General features: G+C 35.5%; 1 protein-coding gene and 1 pseudogene across 1 annotated transcript in view; both read right to left on the minus strand.

The window, feature by feature from the left end:
- ROBO1 (roundabout guidance receptor 1) overlaps nucleotides 1-25732 on the minus strand; it is a 1084421-nt gene that overhangs the window by 462944 nt on the left and 595745 nt on the right. The gene's annotated exons all lie outside the window — the stretch shown is intronic.
- Nucleotides 13683-14348, minus strand: LOC138387725 (insulin-like growth factor 2 mRNA-binding protein 1 pseudogene; annotated as a pseudogene).

The raw sequence follows: 25732 nt of genomic DNA on the forward strand, positions 1-25732 counted from the left end.
TCCTGCCTCAGCCTCCTAAGTAGCTGGGATTAAGGCTCATGTTGCCATGCCTGGCTATCATAGTAAAATGCTATGTTTTTGCTTACAGAATCTTTTTGTTTGAAAAATATATAATTACAACCTTACCAATATAATAGAAATCTTGAATTTCTGCTTTGACCTGAAAAAAATGCTGCTGAAGTATATCTAATACTAATTATATGCATTTTATAATGACATTTATCTGATATATATCTAGTGGCAAGAACATAGGTCTTGGAACTAAAAAATGCTGGATTTGAATCTAGACAATCTGCCATGGTGATAGATGTCTTTTCTCTTTACATTTACCTCTTTTAAGCTTTCATCAAAAGCCGAGAGCATTACATGGGCCATATGTAAAACCCTGCCTACTCACAGTCTCACAACAACTTCACTGAGAACATTAAATAAAGTTCTGTTAATGACTTTGGAAGGTCCATAAGCCACTGAACTTTTATGGAAAACATTGTGGGCATGTGGCTATATATAATACATTTTCTTAGGGTGTGTCAAGATCATTAAGTCCATTAGTGTTTCAAAAGAGGTTAAATATCAGTGTATTAGGAAGAAATTTTCTGACTTCTGTAAGTGTCGCTCATGATGTCCTAACATTTTAGGAAGACACGTCATGGTCATTCCCTCTCCTTTGAAGAGTAAAGGGAAAGACTCCAGGGAGGATGAGTAGGCAGAATCTTGTGTCTTTATAGAAACATTCTCTCACTTTAGTGAGTGTGTGTATACTTCAACATACAGGGTTCCATTTAATAAAGGTTTTCCTTGCTAAAAACAATTTAAAAAGCCACCATGTGTGTCATATGACTATACAGAATTCTCTGTAGCATTTGCCTTGAAGTGTGGAAGAGTGTAGCAGTTAAGAAACGGTACCTACGTTCCTTTTATGATTAGATTCAAAATATAATCAGTACTATCATAGCCTGTGGAAAAGCCTTTAACATTTCCTGGGAAAACAGCTGTTACATGTGTGGCCTTGGCTTAAAAAAGAAAAAACGAACTGAAGGGGAAAAGGATTCCCTGAGATGGCAAAATTCATTGAAGTAATATTATACCTGATCATTTCCTCTTGTTTTATTCAAGGTCTAACTACTCAGTTTAACATTCGCCAAATAAATTCTGATCTCTGGTGTCTCCCTGGAATTACTCTTAGTGTTTCCTGTGTGAATAAATTTAACTGACTATGAGGCCTATTCCAGATACTGTCTCTTAGAGAGTGATTTAAGCCTTACAACAACTAAACACTCTTATTTTCAACCTGATACAATTCCAGATTTCAATTCTGCTCATAAATGGTGCTAGGACTCAACAAGTATTATATCTTTAGCAGAGAAGACATTTTATCAAGAACAGGGGAAACTGTTGAAAGATTATTCCAGTAATTAAAGAGAGAGATGATGGTGATTTAGATCAGGGAGCAGCAGAAGTATGAAAAGTGGTTGATTGCGTATATTTTGTAAGTAAAGCCACATTTGTTAATTGCATTGGATGTGGAAGATGAGAAGGGGGGCAGAGAGACAAAGAGAGAGAGACAGAGTCCAGGACGAATCCAAGGTTTTTGATATTTTTGTTTGTTTGTTTGTTTGTCATTTTGGTTTGCATTTTGTCCTTTGTTCTAAGAAACTGAAAGACTTACTTTGCCTTTTTTTTTTTTTTTAGACAGAGTGTCGCTTTGTTGCCCTGGCTAGAGTGAGTGCTGTGGCGTCAGCCTAGCTCACAGCAACCTCAAACTGCTGGGCTTAAGCGATCCTACTGCCTCAGCCTCTCGAGTAGGTGGGACTACAGGCATGTGCCACCATGCCCAGCTAATTTTTTCTATAGATATTTTAGTTGGCCAGATAATTTCTTTCTATTTTTAGTAGAGATGGGGTCTCGCTCTAGCTCAGGCTGGTCTTGAACTCCTGACCTGGAGCGATCCACCCACCTTGGCCTCCCAGAGTGCTGGGATTACAGGCGTGAGCCACCGCACCCGGCCGTACTTTGCCATTTAATGAGTAGGAAAAGTTATTCTATAATTTGTTGCGATCTATAATTAACTTGCATGCATGTACATGCAGGTATTTCATCTTTTATATAAAATACAGCATACTAAAACAACATCCCAGACAAAACTTTTTTTACTTTACGAGTAACTTGGAGTTTCTCCCTAATTAATGCATGTGGATGTAGCTCATTCTTTGATGGGATTAAGACCACTGGGATTTAGGGATGCTATGTCTGAGGCTGTGAAAGGAAAGGGGGTGAAGGAATTGCCTGAGCAGAAGCCTGAAATAAGGGCAGATGTTAACTGCCTAGTTGGGGGACATATATCAGCGATCTGGGAGTACAGCAAAGCATGCTCCAACCTCAGAGCCTAAGGGGTCTCATGTCTGAAAAGCCTCGGAGAGGACTGACACGATTGCAGTATGTCAGCCTGGGAGAAGGGTCTTGAGGCTTCCATTGTTAGAACACTTGGCCAAGCCCTTTCTCTCAACAATGCCTCAGTTAATGTAAAACCAGTCTCCCAGTAGAAAGCCTGTAGTTTCTTTGTTCCTTGATCAAATATGTTGCAGCTACTGAAATTAAAGATTGATATCCATGTACATGGCTTGAGCTTGGGATAAAATTAGATAGTTTACCTTGGGACAGGTTGTACCTACTGAAGAATTATGTGTTTTTCACTTCTAGGAAGGAAAAGGTAATTAGCTAGGACACTTTGTGATTTTGGAGGGAGCCCTGAGACCTTTGATCATTGTATCCTGTGATTTTTTTCACGTGAGATCATTGTATTTTGCAGCATGGCAAAGAGAATAAAAAGCAAGTGCTGGGTTTCAGCCACCACCACCTTGGCACCGGAGTGCTGGTGGTCCTCTGATTTCCCCACCTCTCTTAAAATTATTCCTGTGTCTGTGTCTGTGTTTCTTTCATCTCTTGCAACACATTCTGCCCGGGGACCCTATCTTTACTGGGGACGTCATGAACCCCTGATAATTCTTTTTAATGGTTGTCACAAAATTAGGCATAAACTATATATACCATATTTTATTCAGTAGTTTTTAACCATTTATCTTAGATGCATGTTTTTTTTGTTTCCAGTTTTTTACTACTACAAAAATTCTATAGTGGACATTCATGTATGAATATCTTTGCACACATGGAGAATGCATCCGTAGTGTGAATCCCTAACAGTAGAAATTGCAGGTCAAAGTTGTATACATTTTGTATTTTGATAAATATTGCAAAGTTGTCATCGAAAGAGGCTCTGTTAATTTACATTTCAATGTGAAAGATCTTATTTTCTCACACCTTTATCAAAATGACATCACTTCCCTTTAAATCTATACTATGAGCCTGATTCTGATTTACGTAGACATATGGTCTTAGATTGAGTAGGTAATCTCAAAAGATTTCTCTAAAATGCAGAAAATATAAGGTGTACCCAAAGTAAATGAATAGAAATGACAAGTGAGAAATTGATGATGCAGGGTCGATAGCTATTGGGTATAGTCTTACGAACATACAGGAATATGCATTTCAACTGTGCATATTATCATCCATAATTTTGTCTAAATATGTGATTAGGTAGAATAACTCAGCACATAACCTTAGTATGCTAACAAAAGCATTACAACTCTCATTGTAATGAGGCTCAAGGAGAAAGGCATAATGATGAATATTGAATACTTCTAAAGGTTCCACCAACTCCTTAACTTGAATACGATGTATAGCTAAAGTTTAACTTTCTTCAAATAAGTTTAGAGACATTTTTATATTTTCTGCATATATCTACTTTATATTTTTTTAGCAATTGAAAGAATCAAGTTATGATACTGTCTCTTTGGCCTTGATTCATTCTCCTCTAACCGTGGTGGCTTATTTTACTCCTCAGAGTGAAAGAGTTTGAGAAGCTGAGATAAATTAGACAAGAAGAAAATTTTTAATAATGGAAATATGGTAATTTATATTTTTTAAAAGTGCAATGTAGTTTGAAATCCAAATCATTTGCTTTATAGAAAATCAGGTCTTCTAGAAATCAATGATTTCTAGTATTAATTGTAACAAAACTATTAATGAAATGTCTTATAAGGTGATTCACAAGGAAAAAATGCTCTCCCTTCCTTTTCACCTAACTTTAAGATGTCTATTAATATTGTTTACACTTGAACTTTTGAGGGGTATTTTAAGAACTTAAATCTATGATATATTTGTTAAATAGAAATTGTTAAAAGTATACAAAACCAGTAATTCCCACTAAGAACAATATGAAGTTTCTTTTTCTCCTAATGACTGACTACTTAGATCCAGTAAAAATACACTTTTAATTTTAGGTCATCACCATGAGGAAGCCTGGTGGTATTATGATTATCTATGTAGACATTTACAAAGAATCTACAAATTTTTAGAATCAGAAAAGGTGCTCTATGTAGAAAAGAGAGATATAGAAAATTTGTCTTTAATCTCAAAGACCACACATTTGTTTTGAAGATGTAAAAATTAAAATTAAGTAGAGATAGAATTGATTGCTCTAGTCTGTAGTGTAGGTTCATGAATGGATTAGAATTCATCCCTCTCCAAGCCTTACTCAATAGATCTCTGCACTGGTTATCACCACTGTGTTTCTCTGTTCTTACTGCCATTCTCAAGTTTGAGCTAGACTCAGTAGCTGTGGAGAGATAGCCTTTGAAAACATGGCAATATCCTTCTCTTGTCTACAACTTCTTATCAGCATTTATAATCCAAGCAACCTGAAGGCTTTGGAAAATGTAAACATGGACTCTGTAGGAATACTGGACAATCTTAATATAAATATGTGTAAGTTTAGGGAAGCTAGAAAATAGCAAGGGTCAGAATGGAAAAAAAAAACACCTTTTGCAGGAAAAAAAGATGAGGTTTGAGTTTGACATTGTAAAATGTAAAGAACTTAGGCAGAACAATAATAGCAAGCATGGCAGAGGCATGGATTCAGACTTTGTTTCCCTTATTTCTTTTAAAAATATAATAGATAGGGAAATATTCTAGTTCCAAAAAATGAAGTTCAATTTTTCCTTATAGCCTTTGAAAATTGCTCTTAATTAACAACTCTTACCCCAAAGAGCTGAAATACAGATGTCATACACACTAATAAGGAGATAGACACAATTGAAAATAGAAGCATGGCATAATATAGGAATCTGTTTTCAGAGTCTACATATGGAAATATTTATAAACATATAGTATGTACAAAATATTTCATAAGAATTTCAAAAAGTGAAGCAAACTTGAAAGCAGGTTATTTCTACATTATTCATTTAATTTTAGAGACAAGCATTTCATTTATAAAGTATGGGCATTATGTGAGTAGATATTTGGATTCTTCATGGATCTTTAATTTCAACAACTCTTCTTCTGATTCAGAAAATGGAACTAGAGTGCCAGATTTTTTACTGATAGGTGGACCTATACTTTGTTGCAAGTAATATTCATGTTTTCATTAAAAACAAAACAAAACAAGAAATGCTGAACACATACCAATTTGACATACTTATGTGTAGTGTTTGTGTATGGAAGCTAAACCTATTTTCACTTGAAATTTTTATATTGTATAATTAAATTGACGTAGTGTCCATTCAGTTCAAAACTACATCATAGAAATAAAAGGCCAGCATGATAGTCCACTAAACTATATATTATTTGAAAACTAACCAAAAGGTCAATGAATGATTTCAGTGTTTTATAAGAAAGCATTGCCTGAAACCTGTGAGAGAAAGCACTATTAAACAAGAATATCCTTTTAAATCTACTCCTAATGCATTTTAAAACATTTTCTTTCTCATATTCTTCTAAAACCTTAATACTCTATCACATATGTTGTTTTATAACCACCACTTTTAGAAGAGATGAATGACCTAAATTCAGATTTCTCTTGATCCTGTTCAATCTGTAAAAAAAAAGAATAGTTCTTGGAGATGATATAAAATAAAATTGTTTCCTGTTTTCACCTATGCATTCTTAATAAAACGTGATAAACAAATTTATGCACTGTCCAGAGAGCAGAGACCAGTTTCTTCCCCTCAGTATACTTAGAGGAGTTACTTACCATAGAGAGGTGAAGACAATAAAGGTAGTGAAAAAAATGATGACTGAGAACTAAAAAAGAATGCCTGTTCATTCAGTCTCATATTCTTTTGTGTCTACACAGATGAGATTTATAGGCCGAGGAATGGCCCGTATGTCTGCTCACTTTCCAATTGTACAGGCTGCTTTAATTGTGGACAGGTCAATACGTAAATTCCTTACTTTTTGTAGTCTTTATGTTGAACTGGGTTTCTCAATGTGCCTTTATCAGAGATAGTAATCCTTGCATGGAGTTTGAATAGCTAGAGAGTATTATTGTATTCTAAGACGAATTTTAGGAGCAATACTTCCAATACTGGGTTCTCATTACTATTGTCTTCCTGTGACCATGCTGATGACATGATGTATTAGGCATGCTGAAAAAAGAACCATGATATTGACATATGGGAGGAATATTCTCAGGGGCTGTCTGTCTCAGTGTAGATTATTTACCCTTAAAGCAAAACACACATGGTCGTGGCCTATGCCTGTTAAGCATTTACTGAATCTAGATGACAAAGGTTACACCCAATGGGAATAAAATTCTAAACTATGTAGCATGACTATATATAGGAAACAGATGAAATATTTTATGTGGTCTTAAAAGTAGATTACACAGTGTTCCATACAGTCATGAATATATAGTAAACCAGAATAATATTAATAGTATATTTCAAAGGGTAATTTTCTTTTCAGAAGGTCATAGAAGGGAGTTCTTTTGGCTTCCTTTTGAATTAACTAATTAATTTTTTTCATGTTTATATCCCTTTGTTTCATGGTTTTTCATATTGTCACTGTCCAAGATGGCAATTACAGATGGATGAAGATAAAACAAAAAGTCTAGTCTCACAATTTTCTGCCTCCATAAATGTTTCCTAATAATCACTATGAAATTTCTCCTTGGTAATGGATGATCAATGTACTACGTTTTCTCTCCATAGACGATTATGCATCCTAGGGAATGAAGAAATTTCCTTATAGAATGTGGCTAATTTTCCTGTTTATATGACAAAAAGAAACCTCAGACATGCAACAACTCGTTTTCTCTTCCAAGCCCCAATCGTTCTTTTAATTGAACTTTAAAAAAGATTACTTGTCATTTTTATTAAAAATAACATGTATGCTATGAATACTAAGAAAACACTCTTTTTTTTTTTGCCTCTAAATTCGTTTGCCCTTTTCAAAGTACACTTGTACTTCTTTTTTGCTTTAAATACTATTAAGTAAATGGAATATTCTACACCAAACATTATGCTTTGTGTTGGGCATGCAAAAATGGATAACATTTAACTTTATCCCAGAGGTGCAAAAAATCTAGAGAATGGGAAGGAGAGAGATAGATAAATTAAAATTTTTGTAATAAGTGCTATAAACAAAAACTACCTAAGTGCCAGCAGAAGGCAAAACAAGATGCTCTTTTGGGGCAAGTCAGATGGAGTCTCAGAAAAGATGACAATGAAATAGACTTGAAGGTAAATGCCATAATTGAGAAGAAACCAGAAGGAGAAAAGGTACAGAAGTTTGAAAATGTATAATTGAATTTGTGCCTTGGTTTATAGCTTGGAAAAAAATACACAACTTTGGATTTGTGTAGATAGCCATATTATAATTATTTTTGAAAAAAAATTCCATAATTTAAAAATAGGAATTCACAATTTCTACCATCAGAGATTATATGCATATTTCATACAGTGAAGTATTATGTTGTAATGGGAGATAATATTGAAATGGGAATCAGCAGACTGGAGTTTGACAAGTATATATTTGTAAATATTGCATTATTTGTTTGTATAGCTATCAATTGGCCATTTATGGTCCTGAAACTCAATTACCACCCTAACTCGCTAAAGATTTTTTGAAGATCTTTTTAACTCAGTATCATGTGTTCTGAGAGGGAAAAATGACTCAGTTGTCTATATTATATTCTCTACAGAGATCAGGGAATTAATTAAGGAGAAACGAGTTTAATAAATTGTATAGCAGTTGGACTAGATTCTGGATTCTGGGCTGCTGTGTTGCTGCATCACGTCCAGGGTTAGTGTGGGAAGAAATATCATGAAATTAAAAGAATCTTAAAAGGAATATGAATATGTGGCTAAGACAAAATTTATTCTATGTTATACAGCTTTGCTTGTTCTAATATTGAGAAATGAGGTCTCCGAACTATGGAAATACAAAAATCAAATAACAATGCCACACACAATTGGACACTACCGTCGTTTTTAATCTGAAGGTAATGGACATGCATTAACGTATATTGAATGCCTATTAACTGCCAGGTGCTGTACTGGTTATTTTAGAAATATGGTCTTAGATAACACTCCCACTATTCTTTTGACATAGTTATTTCCTCATTTCATAGAGAAGTTAAGCAATATTTCCAACGTCATCCATGGGCTAGTAATGTAATCCATTTAAATGGAGATCTGTCTTACCCAAATCTTATTCTTTTTTCCCTTAAACCACATTCCTGTTTTCCTGCCATACTGCTTTCATCAGCATGGAGAGAAGAGTGAACAGCTTAAGGAAGCTGAGCATGGGAATCAATAAAAAAGAAAAAAACTGCAAACAATGAATAAATCTCCTTCAGAAGAACCATGGTATTAATTCACATGATTCTACCTAAATTAAGCCTGACTTTTGTTCATAAAGCTGACAATAATTTATGTTAAGTGACAAATAATAACTTTCCACTAAGTCTACAAACATCCATTTGATATCATGTTCAGGGGATTGTAGGCTTTTGTTTTTTGATCCTTATGTATTATGGGAAGGTCTATAATAAAGATATTTCCTAGATTTAAGCAGAAGGGCAGTTTGAAGGGAATGTTTTGAGATAAGACTATTTGAACTCTTAATTAGCAGATGGGTCCCTTTGAAAAGAAGCTCGAGGCACCACTGTTTTGTTCTTGAACAGAAGAGAGATTTCTTCCAGGATAATCTATAATTTACAGGATTTTGCAGGCTGGTTGGATAAACTGAAGATTATTAGCACCTATGGCAACGAAGAGAGGGTGGTCATATTTTTTTTTTTTTTCTAATAAGGCACCATGCCAATCTAGCAGATGGTCAGAGGTATATATTGAAGGTGCTTGTGTATTATGCAGATAGACAGAGTAGCTTCCAGGGACAATGGAAGAAACAACTTCACCATGATTGAAGACCAGAAATCATTTTTAAAAACACAGACATAGCTACTCTGGCACCTGAGAACGCTTTAGAGAATTGAGATCAATACAGCACATAAGACGGAAGCCTAATGACATTCATGAGTTAAAAGACAAATTTGGTGGCCAAGCCATGTTTGGGGAACAAATGTAACAACAAATGAGCTCTGCCAAATCCCACGGGTCGACAGTGCAAACTCTATTAGTAATTCGTGACTCAAATTCCAGGTCGTTAAGCAAGTCACTGTAAACAAAATTTTTAATTTACAAAAACGATGCTATATAATGATAATTTCAGGAAGTTATTGAACAAAAGTATGATTATTTTTGGCTGAATTAATAATAAATCTGCCACCTGCCTAGAGGTTGCCTCTCTGCCCCAGAGTCTGAGTTTCTCACTGTTTTTTGCCCTGGAGCTGCATGTTATCCCACTTGCTTCTGCTTAAGGCTCTGATCCCCACAGTTATGCTTTAGGGTTATTCTTGCAGAGTTATGCTAATCTTAGAATCACAAGACCCGAAATGAAAGAAATAGCTTCAGCATGTCTGTATTTTGAAGCTGGATATCTGTAAATAGTGTAATATCAAGAACAGTAATAATCTCCACAACATTTTTTAGGATGTACAAACACACACACACACACACAAAAATTTAGGGAATTTAATTTAGCAGGATTTCAGGGTAACATTTACTTGCTGGAATCTAAACATTTTAGGGGAACACAGATAGTCATGTAAGGATTTAAGTTTTAAAGCATAATTGGACGAAACGTCAATAAATGCAAGCGAGTTTCGTAAAACAAGTTTCATGTGAACCAATATATTGCTTAGCTCACAGAGTTTGTATTTAATTGGAGCTTATCTCATTATACTCCAGGGGATGTAGTCAGCGCTTTGACCTACCTAACTTCAACACCATTATTGAATCTTGTTTCAGTACTAACGATCAGTATTTGTGTATGCATATGTAGATACATTTTTAGTATAATTATCTATAAAAGTACACATAAAATACATAACATTGCAACATTTACTCCTCAGGAAATAATACATTTTATATAATAGTATATGATGCCAATTAAAGAAATAGTTACCATTTTCAGACGCAAAGAGCAGACAATTCTTTAATGTAGATAATATTATTCTCTTTTAATTATTTTTAAGCCTACCTTTTTTTAGTTATTTTACCTGAAAGACTGCAGATACAAGGCTATAGCCCTTATCACAGCATCACAATTATGTAATATAACCAGAGCTCAAACCATCAGCAGGAAACTCTGGGAGTTCAAGATTTTCAATCATAAGCTGATTAAATGTTATAAATTGCAGGCATAAAACACATGAATGAGAAGTTATCACTAGATTCCCAAAACATCCTGTTTGCCAGTTTACATGAATCATTTTTACTTGTATCACTTTTAAGATTAAGAAACAAATTATGGAAAGTATGGCAGTTATAAATTTGTGGCAATGGTTGGTTGACAAAAATAATGAAATTTAAACAAGGAGTTGGCAAGGTCTTAGCAAATTTTTTTTTGCTTCACTTTGCTAGAACTTTACTATGTTTGAGACTTATTACTGAACAAAACTCACTAAAGCAGATGTGCATGTCCGAAGAGATAAGCACATAAAAGTTATTTGTGCTATTTTGCTCTTGATAAATTATTAAAAGTGTTTCATTATTTATGAGGAGTATTATTTTCAGGTTTTCTTGCAAGGAGCTTTTTATGATTCTTCTAATTAAAAATGGTTAACTAGATCAGTGTATAAAATTAGTAGCTATGATTTCCTAGTGGCCTGGGATCAGAATGTTGTATTTGCTGGTAAAACAACAGAAAAATTAAAAAGTGAATTATCAAAGAGGTTATCCTGACATGATTCCAAAACCAGAAGATAGAAAGTTCAAGATTCAGTCGAATTATTTGACATGTGGTGAAACCAATACAAGTTTGACTGAATTCAACTTAAAACAAAGAAATCTATTTAAATCTAATTATATTAGTGTATAGTTGCATAAACTAGATAACTAGATGTAGTTTATTAGACTTACCAATGTTAAGCTTTCATATGTAAGTATGCATATTTTAACTGAATACCAAAAATAAAATGAAAATAACAAATAGCTGAAAAGTAAATAAGGGGTAAGGCCCACAGCAGGAATGAGCTACTAGTACATTCACAAATAGAACTGAGATCCTGGTTTTAGGTCAAATTTGCATTATTGACTGAAGCTTAGTGACTCCTAGGAGATACAGTTCACACATACTTGAGGAATCAGGCGCATTATCTTTAGTTGAAAGGTAGTAATTACTGTAATAAACGAAGGCTGACCTTAAACAAATGGATGCTTTTTGTTGAGTAAGCAGTTTACAAGAGCCAATAGACCTATGAATTTGCTAATGTTCTCCCATCTTTATACATTTCCATTGACATACACCAAAGAACAAATAGTGAATTCTGATTAGACATTCATTATTTCTCCTAATAGTATGAAATTATTAAATATAAATTCTATCACCTTTATCACATCTGAAGTCTCATAAAAAACTTTGTCTAAGAAGAAAGACTACACACATATATAAACATGCAGACATATAGGCAAATTATATAATTAATAGTTACATTTAGTAAATATGAACATCAAGCTTTCTGACTTCTCTATCATCAAAGCAAATTATTTATTGGTTTTATCCAAGGAATTTGGCCTCAATTAAAGTCAATGAAGGACATGAATAAATAAAATTACATTTTTTTTTTTTTTTAACTTCATACCTTGAGGTAGTTTACTTCACACACAGCATTGCCTGACTCCGCCCACATGTCGTGGTTGTCTTGTTATTGTTGTTGCAATGTTGGAAGGGAGGGGAACTCCATGCATGGGCTTTTCCATGCCTAGAGAGGGCTTCCTCCCTTCCCAGCACACTTGCTAGTATTGTCCAGGGAAGCTAAAGTGCATTACCTGGCTAATATGCATTGTCAATCAGTATATTAGGAGGGGAGGCCTAACCTCATTTAACTGATGGCTGCTGTCCTCCACAAGGGCTAAACTTCCAACGGATCTTATTGAGCCTGGTAAATTAATAAATTAAACTTATTTACCCCTTTGTGTATAACGCTGCTGGTATTCTGAATTTTGCTTTTTAGACACACTCTTCATCATGCCAATAAATGATTCATGGAGGCAGAAACCATCGGTTAAATATTCCTCTAGAATATAAAAACAGAAGCAAGTATAACCCAATTTAGTGAATTTGCCAGATGATGGACTTTAGCTTTATGGAGAGCTCAGGGTTGGGTTCCAAGGCCCACCACCACTGAAGAAACAGTGCCATGGCTGAGTGCCCAACAAGCCCTGCCTCTGGGAACCAGCCCTTATGGGAACAAATGGGCTGGGGTGAGGGCACTGTGGCAGCTTTTGGGGCCACTCAAGTCCTCCATGGAACTGAGACTTTATCAAGGGGAGTCAGTGTCCCCTTCCCAGTGCTCATATCCAATCATTACAATAGACTTTAAAAAAATATAAAATCCGCCTGAGAATGATGGGAATCAGGGACAGTGGTCAGCTCCTACCCTGTGAGCAAACAACACCACCTACGTGCACCTGGACATGGCGTGGGACCTGCATGGGCAGAGACATGGCTGTGGTGGAGAAGCCCCAGTAGAGTGGGGGAATTTCACTTGTGCCAATTTTTCAAGATGGTGATCTGAAATAGATCAGCCACCAGGGCACTCCTTTTAAACGTGGATTATGATATATCTTAAACATCTTTCTCCTCATTTCTTCCCCTGCCTTATTACTTACTGTACCTACTGATTGGTTAGGGAGGGATTGAAATTAAGCAACAGATACGGATGGGTCTTCTCTCTTGAGTCAATACAGTAAGCAAAGCAATGCATTTTTTCTGGTACCAGTAAAAATAAAACAACATAGGAAGAGGTGGTGTCAGCGCATGAGAATGGAGGTATTTTAATCAATTAACCAAATAGGGAAAAGAAGGCTGGAAAGATTTTAGGGTCAAGAAAGAAACCATCCTTTGAGACTGATCAAAACACCCCTCTGTATGTTTTAAAAACCTGAAGGAAATTTTATTTCTCTTCCCACTAGAGTCTGACCCACCCTCTTGGTGGGGCCTGGAGAACTTCCTTAAACAATCCACGTTTAAAAGCACCCTGAGCTAGAATTTCAGTGGTGACACCCCGAGGGGTAGGCAGTGTTGGGCCAATTGGTTGGGTGTTTGGGGCGTGGAGATCAGGGTTCCTCACTGAACATCTTTCTCAAGCAAGTGGGCAAACCCGATCTACAGCCCAGCCCCGGTGTCCCGGATTCCCACTCATTCTCAGGCCTGCCGGGGAGAGTGCGCTCTCCATTGCTGCCCATTGTCCTGGACACGATGGGATGGGATGGGGCTGGTCACTTCCTCCGTGCCTGGGCCTGGTTACTCTGTCCCTTCTGGTGCTGCTGCTTAACCTGGGCCAGGATGTCTCGGATCTTTCGCTGAACCATCTGGCTGGCATAGAAATGTCCGATGATTTTCACGATGACCTGGTCGTTCTCATCAGGGGTCTGGTCTCTTGGCACTACCACCTCAGCAGCTGTTAAATTCTGCAACTCGTTCACCGTTTTGCCACCTTTGCCGATGACCCGGCCGGCTGCTGACGCTGGCACCCGTATATGGGTCTCCAACTTTACTTCCTCCTTGGGACCAAAGAAGTTCTCCTCCTTGAGTTTGCCATAGATTCTTCCCTGAGCCTTGAATTGGGCTTCTGGCGGTCCAGTGATGATAACCATACGAACTTTGGAGTCAGGGGTTTCAGGTGGTGCAATCTTGATGGAGGCGCTGGCGAACCGGGACAGCTGTTTGATGTGCTGCCCCTTCTTGCCGATGATGGCGCCCACCGCCTGGGCGGGAATGAACACCTGCACCATCTCCTGCTCGGGAGCCTGCATAAAGGAGCTGTAGGGAGCCGCTCCAGTAACGCTGCTGGGAGGTGGTGGGACTGCACTGGATGAGGCTGGGAAAAGTCCTACAGCAGCCAGGTTCAGGCCAGGGAAATTACATTTTAATTTCACAAACATTACGTTTGGTCAGTGATTCACAATGATTGGAAGCCTAAGATAATGTGAGAATGGGAGGGATTATGCCTGACCACTCTGCAAAAGCAGTGGTTCTTCACTCTGCTGGTACATTAGAATCACCTAGTGGAGACTTTAAAACAAAAATACCTGTGTTTTCTCTCCACCCCTAGGGATACTGATTTGTTGGCTGGGAGAAAGTGCTGGATATGGGAACTGGGTCGGGAATGCCTCATTTGAAAAGTAGAGTAACAGTAGTACAGGTTTGACCTCACAACTTTGTGAAATTCTGAATTCTTCTATTGAGAAATTCTGAACACTTTTGTAGTCATGTTACTTGGCAGATCATGTAATAGGCAATTAAAAAATGCGTTTCAAGCCAGGGCTGGTCAAGTTGTGAAGCTGAATTAGTAGAAACCGCTTTATACGATATTAGGCTATTGCTTGAAATAATAAATGATAAAATAGCACTTGAAAGTTTATTTTTCCAAATTGTTAATGATAAATAAATCCAATGTTTTAATGGATATAATTACAGTAAAATAGACATGTAATTATAATGCTGTATAGATTATCTCTGTTCTTTAACAAGAGCAAACACCTGGTTTAGTACCTTCTGATTATTTTCTTTTTTATTATTAGTTCTTATTGAGTTACTATTTATTGAACACTTAAGATTCATCAGTCACTTGTTCCACAGCAGGCCTGCATTATCATTCTTTAATTCTCACACAGCTGTATGAGTTAGGTATTGATATTATTTTGAACATAGAGAGATTACTTAGATCAAGGCTATATTACTGGATTATTTTAATTAATATAGACACATGCTCCTCGTTGGGAAGACCGACAAAGACAAGCATGCCCTTGCCCTACTTTATGTGAAGAACTACTATTATACAAAGCCATCTGGATGGAAACAGTGTGGTACAGGTGCAAGAACAGATACATAGATTGATGCAGCAGAACATAGAGCTTAGAGGCAGACCCATACCTATATAGGGGTATGATCTGTGAAAAGTTGATACCGATGGGGAAAGGGTGGATATTTTTAATAGATGGTATGGAAAAACTGACTTATATGAAAAAAATTAAAAAAACAACACACACAAAAATGTCTTCAGATGCATTAAAAACTGAAATGTGAAAGGCAAACCTATCGAGTTAATAGAAAACAAAATGCAGGAGACCATCTTTGTGACTAATTCAAATGAAAACCATAAGGCAAAATATGAAGGTGTGAGTTGCATGAGAATAAAGAATTTCGGTTTACTAAAGGGAAAAGATATTTACAATATGTAAAATCAACCAAGAAGTCCTTTTCAACAGGAAAAGGGGAATGGCTATGAGAGAAAGATAAAGTATATTATCAAACAATTTATAGAAGAAGAATCCCAAAAGATCATTGAATACAAAGTGATACTCCAATTTGTTAATGATTACAGAGATGAAAATTAAGTGATATAATGTGGTTGTATACCTGTCAGGCCAACAGGCTTATGAACTACTGGTGGAAGTTTAGAGTGATGCAGCCATTCTGGAGAGCAAGTTGGCAACTTGACAAGTTTTGTTAACCTCTAGGTGAAAAAACAGTAAGTATTTCCAGATATAATTTGGATTTCACATATTAATTCTATCTCATGAATTCCATGCCTATGGCGAGCAGTAATAGAGAAAGGAAACATGACCTCTAAATTTATATTAATATTGACATTTTCAAAATATTTGTAGTTAGGCATTGTTTTTTCCTACTTGGAAATAAGGATTGTAGAATAAAGAAGAAAGTGTATTGAAAAAAGCCTTAGTGTCATATATACATAGTAAAAAGAGTACATCACAAAGCTACATACCACTAGCCTGAAAGATGTCAATCAATTTCAGCATAGAGGTGCTTATGGCCACCGACTGACATTTATGGAGCTCATGCTGTGTTATATGGCTCTGGGAAACATTTATTTTTGTAGAATGGATTATCTCTACCAGTTGTTGATGATTCCTAAAGATCTTAGCTTGGATTTTAATTTCTACCCATTTGGTTTCTGTTAAATTTGAAGTAAGGTAATGTATATATGAAAAGACTTTAGTTATTATGAAAAAAATCTAACAAATTTAGTATGGTAACAGAGTTGTTACCACATAGCTGGACACCTTGCTTAAAAATAAGGCATACTGACATTGAAAAACATATACTATGTTAATTATTTCTTTTTAAGAAAGCAGATTTTTTTACTTTAAAAATAAAAAAATAATTGCCATATGAATGAAAAGATATTATCTTTGTTTTGCTAGTTAAGAGGTTTCTAAAAGCCTATAAATCAGAGATTTACCATATTTACCATTTATGATCCCCTCTGGAAAACATAAAGCTGCATTTTTTATTAGAATCTATTAGTGCAGCTCATTTTAATTATTGTGATATCACATTCTTGGGATTTTATTAAATTAGTAACATTTTAATGAATCTTAATTGCTTCACATAGTTTTTTTTTTTTTTTTTCAGTACATAACATTGCCTGACAAAACTAGACTAATAATTCTATTTTGATAATATGGAACAGTCTCTGAACTATAGAAAGAGCTGGATTTCTATTAGCATTTTACTCATATATGAATTTAAATCAACAATTGACTGTGTTTAGTGCACTCATTATCTTAAGAATGAATTATTTTTTCAAAGACCTAAAGTTCTAAGCAAGTGCTCAATCCTAAACCCACATTCAATATTATCCAATCTTATGTCTACTTCTGAGTTAGTGCTGATGTGAATGACATAATACATGTTAAAACTTTCATGATATTTAAAGCAGAAAAATTATGTTACAATGTACATAGAATTTTAAAAAATAAGTTCAAATATATGTATACAGCAAAACACAAAATGATAAATAGCTAGTAATTATTATCCTCATATTCACTATCTGAGAACCCAAAGTGTACATAGTGAAGCATATATGAAAGTGAATGTTGTTATAACTGGAATATATTCACTAAGAGAGTCACAAGTTAGAAATGTATTCCCCTTAAATATTACTTCCCAGTTACATCTAGAATCTACCCCTACTCACTAAGTCAGTCTTTACAGATAGGTCTCAGCTAATCCAATACTCAGAACCCAACAGAAAATATATCATCTGTAAGGTAAAACTGGAAACTTTACTATAGATACAGGATTTCACAAAAGAAGAGATTTCCATTAAAATGTTGTTGGAGAACTACTTATCTTTCTCTCACAAACAAAAAAGCATTGCCAGAGGAAAATTTTCAGTTAGATGAGTTAAAGTTTGAGAATGAGGAAATCTATAAGTATTACAAGATGGATTCTGCACAAAGAATATTTGGGTAATTTTACACATGTGACCCTTTTGTGGTAATTCCAGCATTATGTGAAGTGATGGATTTCATATCTTGTTATCACACAAGGTTTGCCAGATAAATTTTTTTAAAGAATTAATGCTCAATTCATTATAAAAGTTAGAGCAGAGTTGAAAACATAAAAAAATTTATCGAACATAACAATTAATTTTTTTAAGACACAGTTTCATTAAAAAAATAAAATCCTAATTACTTTTTCAATTTCAATGTGATTTTGCACTCGCCATTTTTTAAGACACAGGGTCTCACTCTGTCGCCCAGGTTGGAGTGCAGTGGTGCAATCATAGCTCACTGGAACTCCTGGCCTAAAGCAATCCTCCTGCCTAAGCCTTCTGTATCTGGGACTACAGGCACGTGACACCATCCCTGGCTAATCTTTTTTTTTTCTTTTAATTTTGTAGAGACAGGATATCACTATATTGCCCAGGCTGGTCTTGAACTCCTGGCCTCAAAAATCCTCCTACCAGAGCAACTGTGCTCAACATCACCTCCATGTGTATGTAAATTCTCTTTAAGTGGACTTTGCTCATTATATTAATAATTATAGGCGGATAATGAGGACTGCTGACATATTAAAATGTGGGTATTGCTGAGATTATTTTATTTATGTCTTTAAGAATTTTCTAAATTACCTGTATTGAAAGTGATTACTTATGCAATCAGTAAAACTCTCAATATAAATAAATTTAAAAAATTGATTGATATTCTTGGATTGCTTTAGTAAATGAAGCTTATTAATTGACATATTTCTAGCACTCTGAGTAGTTTTCAAACATCATAAGTTCTTCTTCTTCTTTTTTTTTTTTTTTTTTTTAAGACAGAGTCTTGCTCTGTTGCCTGGGCCAGAGTATGGTGGCGTCAGCCTAGCTCACAGCAACCTCAAACTACTGGGCTCAAGCAATCCTTCTGCCTTGGCTTCCTGAGTAGCTGGGACTACAGGCATGCACCACCATGCCTGGCTAATTTTTTCTACATATTTTTAGTTGTCCAGCTATTTTCTTTTTATTTTTAGTAGAGATGGGGTCTCACTCTTGCTCAGACTGGTCTTGAACTCCTGAGCTCAAATGATCCTCCTGCCTCAGCCTCCCAGAGTGCTAGGATTACAGGCCTGAGCCACCATGCCTGGCCTAAACATAAGTTCTCATTTAAATTATCATTGGGCTGAAATGAAGACTTAAGGCAATTTTAAATTCAAAAGTAAAATTTTCCCTTGAACTTGACAAAAACGAAATTGTTTTAGTTGCAGTAGAATACATGTGCTCACTGTAAAAGGCAATGCAACCTATTCCAGATAAAATAATCAAATGATTCCTTACAGTATGTTAGAATGCTAGGTCAATAGCAAAAATATACCATAGGCCTTTAATTTCATGGGCAGTTTAAGCAACACCTGATATTTTATGTTTAGTCAAATTGGTTGATTCTGACAGTTGCCTACAAAACAAATTTAAATGAATTTAGTATGAGTGATTGAAAAAATACTGATTTTTATTAACTATCCCTTTTTCTTTTTTGATACATAGAAAGTGCTTCAAGATACATCTATATAAATGCTTAATTTATGCGAGACAGCAGGAGCAACAAATTACAGCTACTTGTATAAAAAATGCATTTCTGTAATTGAAAGGTGATCTTATTTTAACTTGTTCTCAGCACTTCACTTATTCACTTATATAGTCAATTGTATACACCAATAACAAAGTCCTAATGTCCATTCAACTACTTTTACAAAGTTAACACATTTATGCTAATACTGCCATTTGACCTAAGTTCTAGAGAAATGTATTAGATTAAAACAATATGGTAATAACATAATTTATTTCTAGAGGCTTCTCTTTGTTTCATTTTTAGTTTAAAGACAACCATTATTTAGTCATTGAGTAAAACTCTGAATTTCTCTTTGTGCAACTACTGTTAGAGGAAATTTAAGATAAAAAATATATATGGGAGACATAAGTTAAAATTAAAAGAACTTCATGTACATTAAAGGCTGGGGTGAATAAGGATGAATAAATAACCCTATCTCTGGTTATTTCAGGGTAATGTCTTGATTAAATTATGGAGTGAATAGTCTGACAGATTCTCTTCAGAACATTTTCACTAATGAGGATTTCTTTGGCAAGCCACTATTCTAGAAATGGTAATTTAGGTCTGTACAGTTCTTTGTGAAAGGATTTTGTATGTCTCCACCAGTTCTTTTTAAATTGAAAACATCTAAATTGCATTTGAGAAGGGATAACCCACAAGCATATTTACTCATACATACTATGGGCTGTATATTTGAAGCATACATTGAATGATATAGTATTTTATACATATTCTTGATGTTAAGGTATATCATAGAGCATCTTTCATTTTTTTTCAAACAGAAAAATCAGTTACAAGTATTTGTTTCTGGACTAGAGCTTTAAAAACTGAGGTCATGTCTGACCTGAATGGACATTAAAATCCCAACACATCAAAAGCATATTTTATAAGATTTAAGTCTTGAGCAAAAGTTCTTTTCTTTTTTCTTTTGGGTTTATTTTAACATAGCTGTGTTGATTTAGGATCCTTCTTCAAAGTCCTATTATCGGTTTTAAAATGCAGATGCTAGCGTAAAGCCTATGACATACAAAGTGTGCTGTATTACATAATGGAATCTGATAGAACTGTGATAATTCTTAAGAATTAATTAATGTTAATGTCTTAAAAGTCTTTAATCTCAAGTTATGAAACATTTCACATGTGCAGAAAATAGTGCAAATTTAATAGATACTAATTTTCCACACCACATAAACAATTATTAAATTTTTGCCACATTTTCATCACATCCTCTTTTCAAATATTAAAAAGCAATTACAGATATTGCTAAAGCTATTTCCCCATCCATTTCTACTCCTACTTTCCTGGAGAGAGCTAGCATCCTGAAGTTGGTATAAATCATTTCCATGCATGTTTTTATACTTTTACTATATATGTATGGTTCTCTTATTTCATCTATAAAATTAAAGGGTTACATGTAAAAAATTGATATATTATTATTCGTAGTTTTAAAAAATTTTATTAGAACTAACTGAATAGCCCTAGAATTAAAATTGACTGGGCTGCTGCCGAGGCTTCAATCTTTAAAATTGATTTGGGGGGAATAAAAAGCCCTTTATGTAACGGTTATTATGAAGTGTTCCATTTTTTTCATGACCTTTGTTTCCTACTTGTATAATCATTTATACTGAAATTCATTAGTCTGCTCCTGAAAAGAAGCACTAAAGGCTATATAAGTAACTATGGGTTAATTGGATAACTGTGGTAATTTGAAAGCTTATACATGCTGACTTTGCAATTATTAATAATACATAAAGCTTACTACAGATAACCCCTACCTTGGTTATAGGAAGCAACTGAGAATAGAGGCTAGCCTCCCTGGATTTGATAGTGTGTCAAATCAAGAATATTGCTTTAATATCTCTCTGACTCAGTTTCCTCATGCAAAAAATGAAGACAATAAAATCTACTTTAACAAGCTATTGTGAGGATTACATAAGATAATGCCAAATAAGCAGTGCTGCACGCCTGCTAGTTATTACAGTGAATGTGAATTGGGGACATGTTAAACTTTCAGAAATATATATTAGTTGCTAATTAGTTACATTAACAGATTAGAAGTCTAAAACTAAACTTTTCATTTCCATGTTGCCCCTTGATATTTAATTTCTTGAGTAAGTGAAACATGATTGCTTCTCTGGTGGACTACTTGGGATACCTTATTCTGTGGATTATCTTGGAGACCTAGTTTCTCCTCTCCTTCCAGTGGTTTTGTAAGCACCCATCGACTGATTAAATCTCATTCTTATTAAAATATCTAGAGTATTTTCTGGTTCTTTCACCTATACCTTCCCTGATAAAAAGATTTTGGAAAGAGAGGTCCACCATGAAGCAGATGCTAATTGTTGGCCACAGGAACTCAAGGAAGAGAATTTGTGATTTGTTAATTCACCTGTTTGATTTGAAGTAAGCAAACTCTGAATCCAATCTGAAAATGAGACAAAGGCAGTGACAGAAGAATGCCGTGATGTATCGCCTGTAACGAAGTGCCAACTGAAATGAGGATTTAGCAAACTCAGTGGTTCTTGCAAAAGGCTGTTAAGACATTAATAAAGAATACAAAGTCTTTGTGGCTGGGGTACCTGCTTCTGATCACCCTGAATCATTTACAGAAATGATACACCCAGGTTTTAAATTCTTGACTCAGGCACAATCAGAGGCACAATCTCTTTTATCTAACAGCCATAGGGCTATTGTAGCTGAAATTCTGATTCAGCATTACTGGATTGGGGCTGCTGAATTACTATGTAAAAGGACTCTACAGCTTAACCAGGTCTCTTGTGTGAAAGTTTAGAGCCTTGATTGGGGAAAGTGCAGGACCCTGAAAACTAGAATGGAATTACGTGGGTGGGTTCAGATAAATCTAAGTACCTGACCTCCCACATCCACTACTTGTCAGTTGTCAGCAGGAAGAGCCCTTTCTTCTTAGAGTAAGAAGCTGGACCTGCCTTGCTTGGAGACCTTGAGGCAGTTATCCTGTTAAAGGATCCCCATTCGCCTTACACCTAGTTCCATAGCTCCTCATTACTTCTACAGTGAAGATCAGATTAAATTCCCAACATGTCACAGCTGTAATAAACAACCCAGGAAGACAAAGACAACTAGATTTTGCTAATTTATATCAATAAAAACCCTGAGAGTGTCTATGGGATATTATGCTAATTGTGCTAGATCAGGAAAACAGAAAAATAATTTTAAAATGGCTGAATTTATTAATATTAATGTGGCTGCATTTAATAGAGATTGTGGATTCAAGGGCTAGTTTGAGCAGCTGGAAATGGTTCTTGCTGTGCGGTTGGTATTGACTGAAACTTAGATTTGAATGACATTTTTGGTAAATAGAATTTTAATGCCATAAATTCTTTGGCATAATGGAGACAGAGAGAAATTCATGTGGTTATCAAGCATATGACATGTGGCTAGTCTGAGTCAAGATGTTTTTAACTATAAAATAGTGCAAAAAGATCTAAAGTATCTCAATAATATCATTTATATTGATTACATATTGAAATAATATTTTGGCTATATTGGGTTAAACGAAATATGTTTTAAAAAGTTTCCCTTATTTCTTTTTACTTTGTTTTAAAATATGACTACTAGAAAATTTAAAATTACACATATGGCTTGCATCTGTGGTGTGCATTATATTTTTATTGGGCAGTGCTGACATAAAGGGATACAAATGTTTTGTCATATTTACCCATCCTCCAACTCTGTCTCCTGAAAGAGAGAAATGGCCCAGAAGACATTTCCTTTAATAAGGCATTTAGAACTACACTCCAGAGAAGTGCTCCTGCATTTTTGAAAAGCACTGTAGTGTTTGGTCTCTGTAGGCTAGGGATGAAGTTAAAAAGTACTGCCACTGAAATTAGTCCTTGATTTCAGTGGGGGTGATAAGGTCATGGAGTGGTCAAGGCAAACAGTAGCAGTTAAATACTAGAGACATAGTGAGCGTGGCTGTCATAGTAGTTGATGGACTCCCAAGGATATTTTGCTGTGGTTTAAAGATCATGACTCCCTACAATTGAAATAGCTGTGAGTTACCAAGGTCCAAATAAGTTTTAAATAAAAAAAGTTGAATGTGGTGAATAAAGACCTAACTTAAGTCATGTATTGCAAAATCATAGTCCATCACCAAATGACCAGATCATGAGCCCTCACCCATCACACAGGTTCAGAGGAGCCCCCCCATAACTTAAAAAGAAGCCAGGTAGTTGTAAAAAGGACCATACAATACCATCAAATTTATGTACTATAATTTTCTTTCTGGACTCCCCAAAGGAAGCCCATTTATCAGTATGTCTGATTTGAAGGAAGGGCAACACCAACTAGTTGATATTGTTAATGCCTAAACATCCAGAACACTACTGGTCCATGAGTCAACAGATAGTTTTATAACAACTATATCTGCCAATGTGCTTAAAATCTACCTTGTGACAATCTTCCCACATCTCGAATACATCATCAAACTAGCAATTGGCAAAACAACACATTGTCTCCCTGACCCACTGAGTGAGGGTTGTTTAAATGGTAGAAAGCCCTTAGAATTGCCACTCTATATAAAATAAAAAGTTAAATCAATGAAATATCATATCTCTGTGAAAATATGAGCTAATTAGTGCCAATTTAAAAGATATGAAATATGCACTGGGTGTTTTTCCTTATTCGACCCCCATTAAACTTACCTCTTTGACCTGTGGAGAGGCTAGAAAGGTCTTAGAGAATGATGATTATTGCATAACTAATTAAGGGGAATATAAATGTTAGACTCTTGCAGATATTGTCTCTTTACCAGAGAAAAATCAACAGAGATTTAAGTTCATAGCACGTGAAATGCAGCTACTATTCTGGGAAATGCATTCTTCTTTGTCCAGTAAATGAACAATACTAGAATAATTTTGCTTTCACTTTGCAAGTACAGTAGTACATATTCACTGTCTTACCTAAGGTCCACATTGACTCCCTGTCCCTAGTACTGTGGGATCTTGATCATCTCATGTCCCCCAAGTCATAATCCTCATCCACTAGGTTGGTGAAATTATGCTCATTGATCTTGGTGACCAGTAAACAACAGCATTTATAAGGCATCAGCTTTTCAGTGGGTGGGAGATAAATCCCACAAAAATTTAGATTTATGCCTATTATTCCTGTGAACTTGGAGGGTCCAATCATGTTAGTATATTCTCTCCAAAGTGAAAGATCAGAGGCTGTTCCTGACCCACATTTTTCAGCAAATATATCTGTTTCTTGGGTATCTCTGGAGTTTGAAGGAAACATATACTACATTTGGGTGAGCTAGTCCTCTAGCCCTCTTCATTAAGCAGCTAACACATAATGCTATCACTTTTGAGTGTGATCCAGAGCAAGAGAAGGCTATCCTACTGATTTAGTAGCGGAAAGCAGCTCTGCTATTTGGGAAATATGCCTCAAGAAATTCAATTTTGCAGTGTTGGGATGTGGTATGGTACTTCTAGCAAGTTCTGATAGTAAAATCAAAGCATAGACTTTGGAGAAAAGCACTTATCTCTTGGGAAAATAATTAATCTCCTTTTGAAATTCAGCTTCTGTCTTGTAACTTGGGTCTAAGAGTGATTCAACCTCTGATCAAGGGAACCCAAATTTTCCCCAAGTCATGCAACCACCATTAACTGGGTGATATTTGACCTCTAAGTCATAAAGTTGGGTGTGCACTGAAGCATGCTATCATGAAGAGGAATTGGCATAAGAAAAAGATCAGGCTCAAGCAGTTACTGAAAGCATAAGAATGTTGCATGTGCAGGTAGCTCTCACTCATGATGCATCTGTTTCCTGATACAATGTCACCACACCTTTGATCCATACATGTGGCCACCTGAGACATTTCCTATAACCAGCTGAAAGGGGGAAAAACTGAGCCTAATATATATTTAGTTCTACGCTTGTTGCCATTTATTGGAAGTGGACTGCTGCTGCATTGTAGTCCATCCAGGAGTTCCACGAAGGAGAACAGAGAAAGTAAATTCTTATTGTGGGAAGAACTTCGAGAGGTACAAGTGGACATCCACTTTATCTGGAAGGAGAGATAACTAGAACTATGGATCTAAATTGATTCAGTGATACTGGCTAAAGGGTTGGATGGAGGTTTGGGGTTTTAGAAAGGAAATTTTGAAGAATGTATAACAAGAAAAGCTGAGCAAGAGGTGTGGATGTACCCTTTGAAATGAGTTTGAAATATGGGGATATCAGTGTCTCGTGTGAATGCTTACAAATAAATATGTGCTGCATAGGAGGCTTTTAGTAATTAGGCTGCAATAACGATTTAGATTTAGATGTCATTCAGCTTCTCCCTTCATCATCCTACTTCTGGCACAACTGGCTCATGAACCATGTGTCCAGGGTAGCAGGGATACAGGTTATGTATGGGCTTATGACATGGTATCACCCTCAACAAA

Source organism: Eulemur rufifrons, chromosome 7 (assembly GCF_041146395.1).
Source record: "Eulemur rufifrons isolate Redbay chromosome 7, OSU_ERuf_1, whole genome shotgun sequence".
NCBI classification, from domain to species: Eukaryota; Metazoa; Chordata; class Mammalia; order Primates; family Lemuridae; genus Eulemur; species Eulemur rufifrons.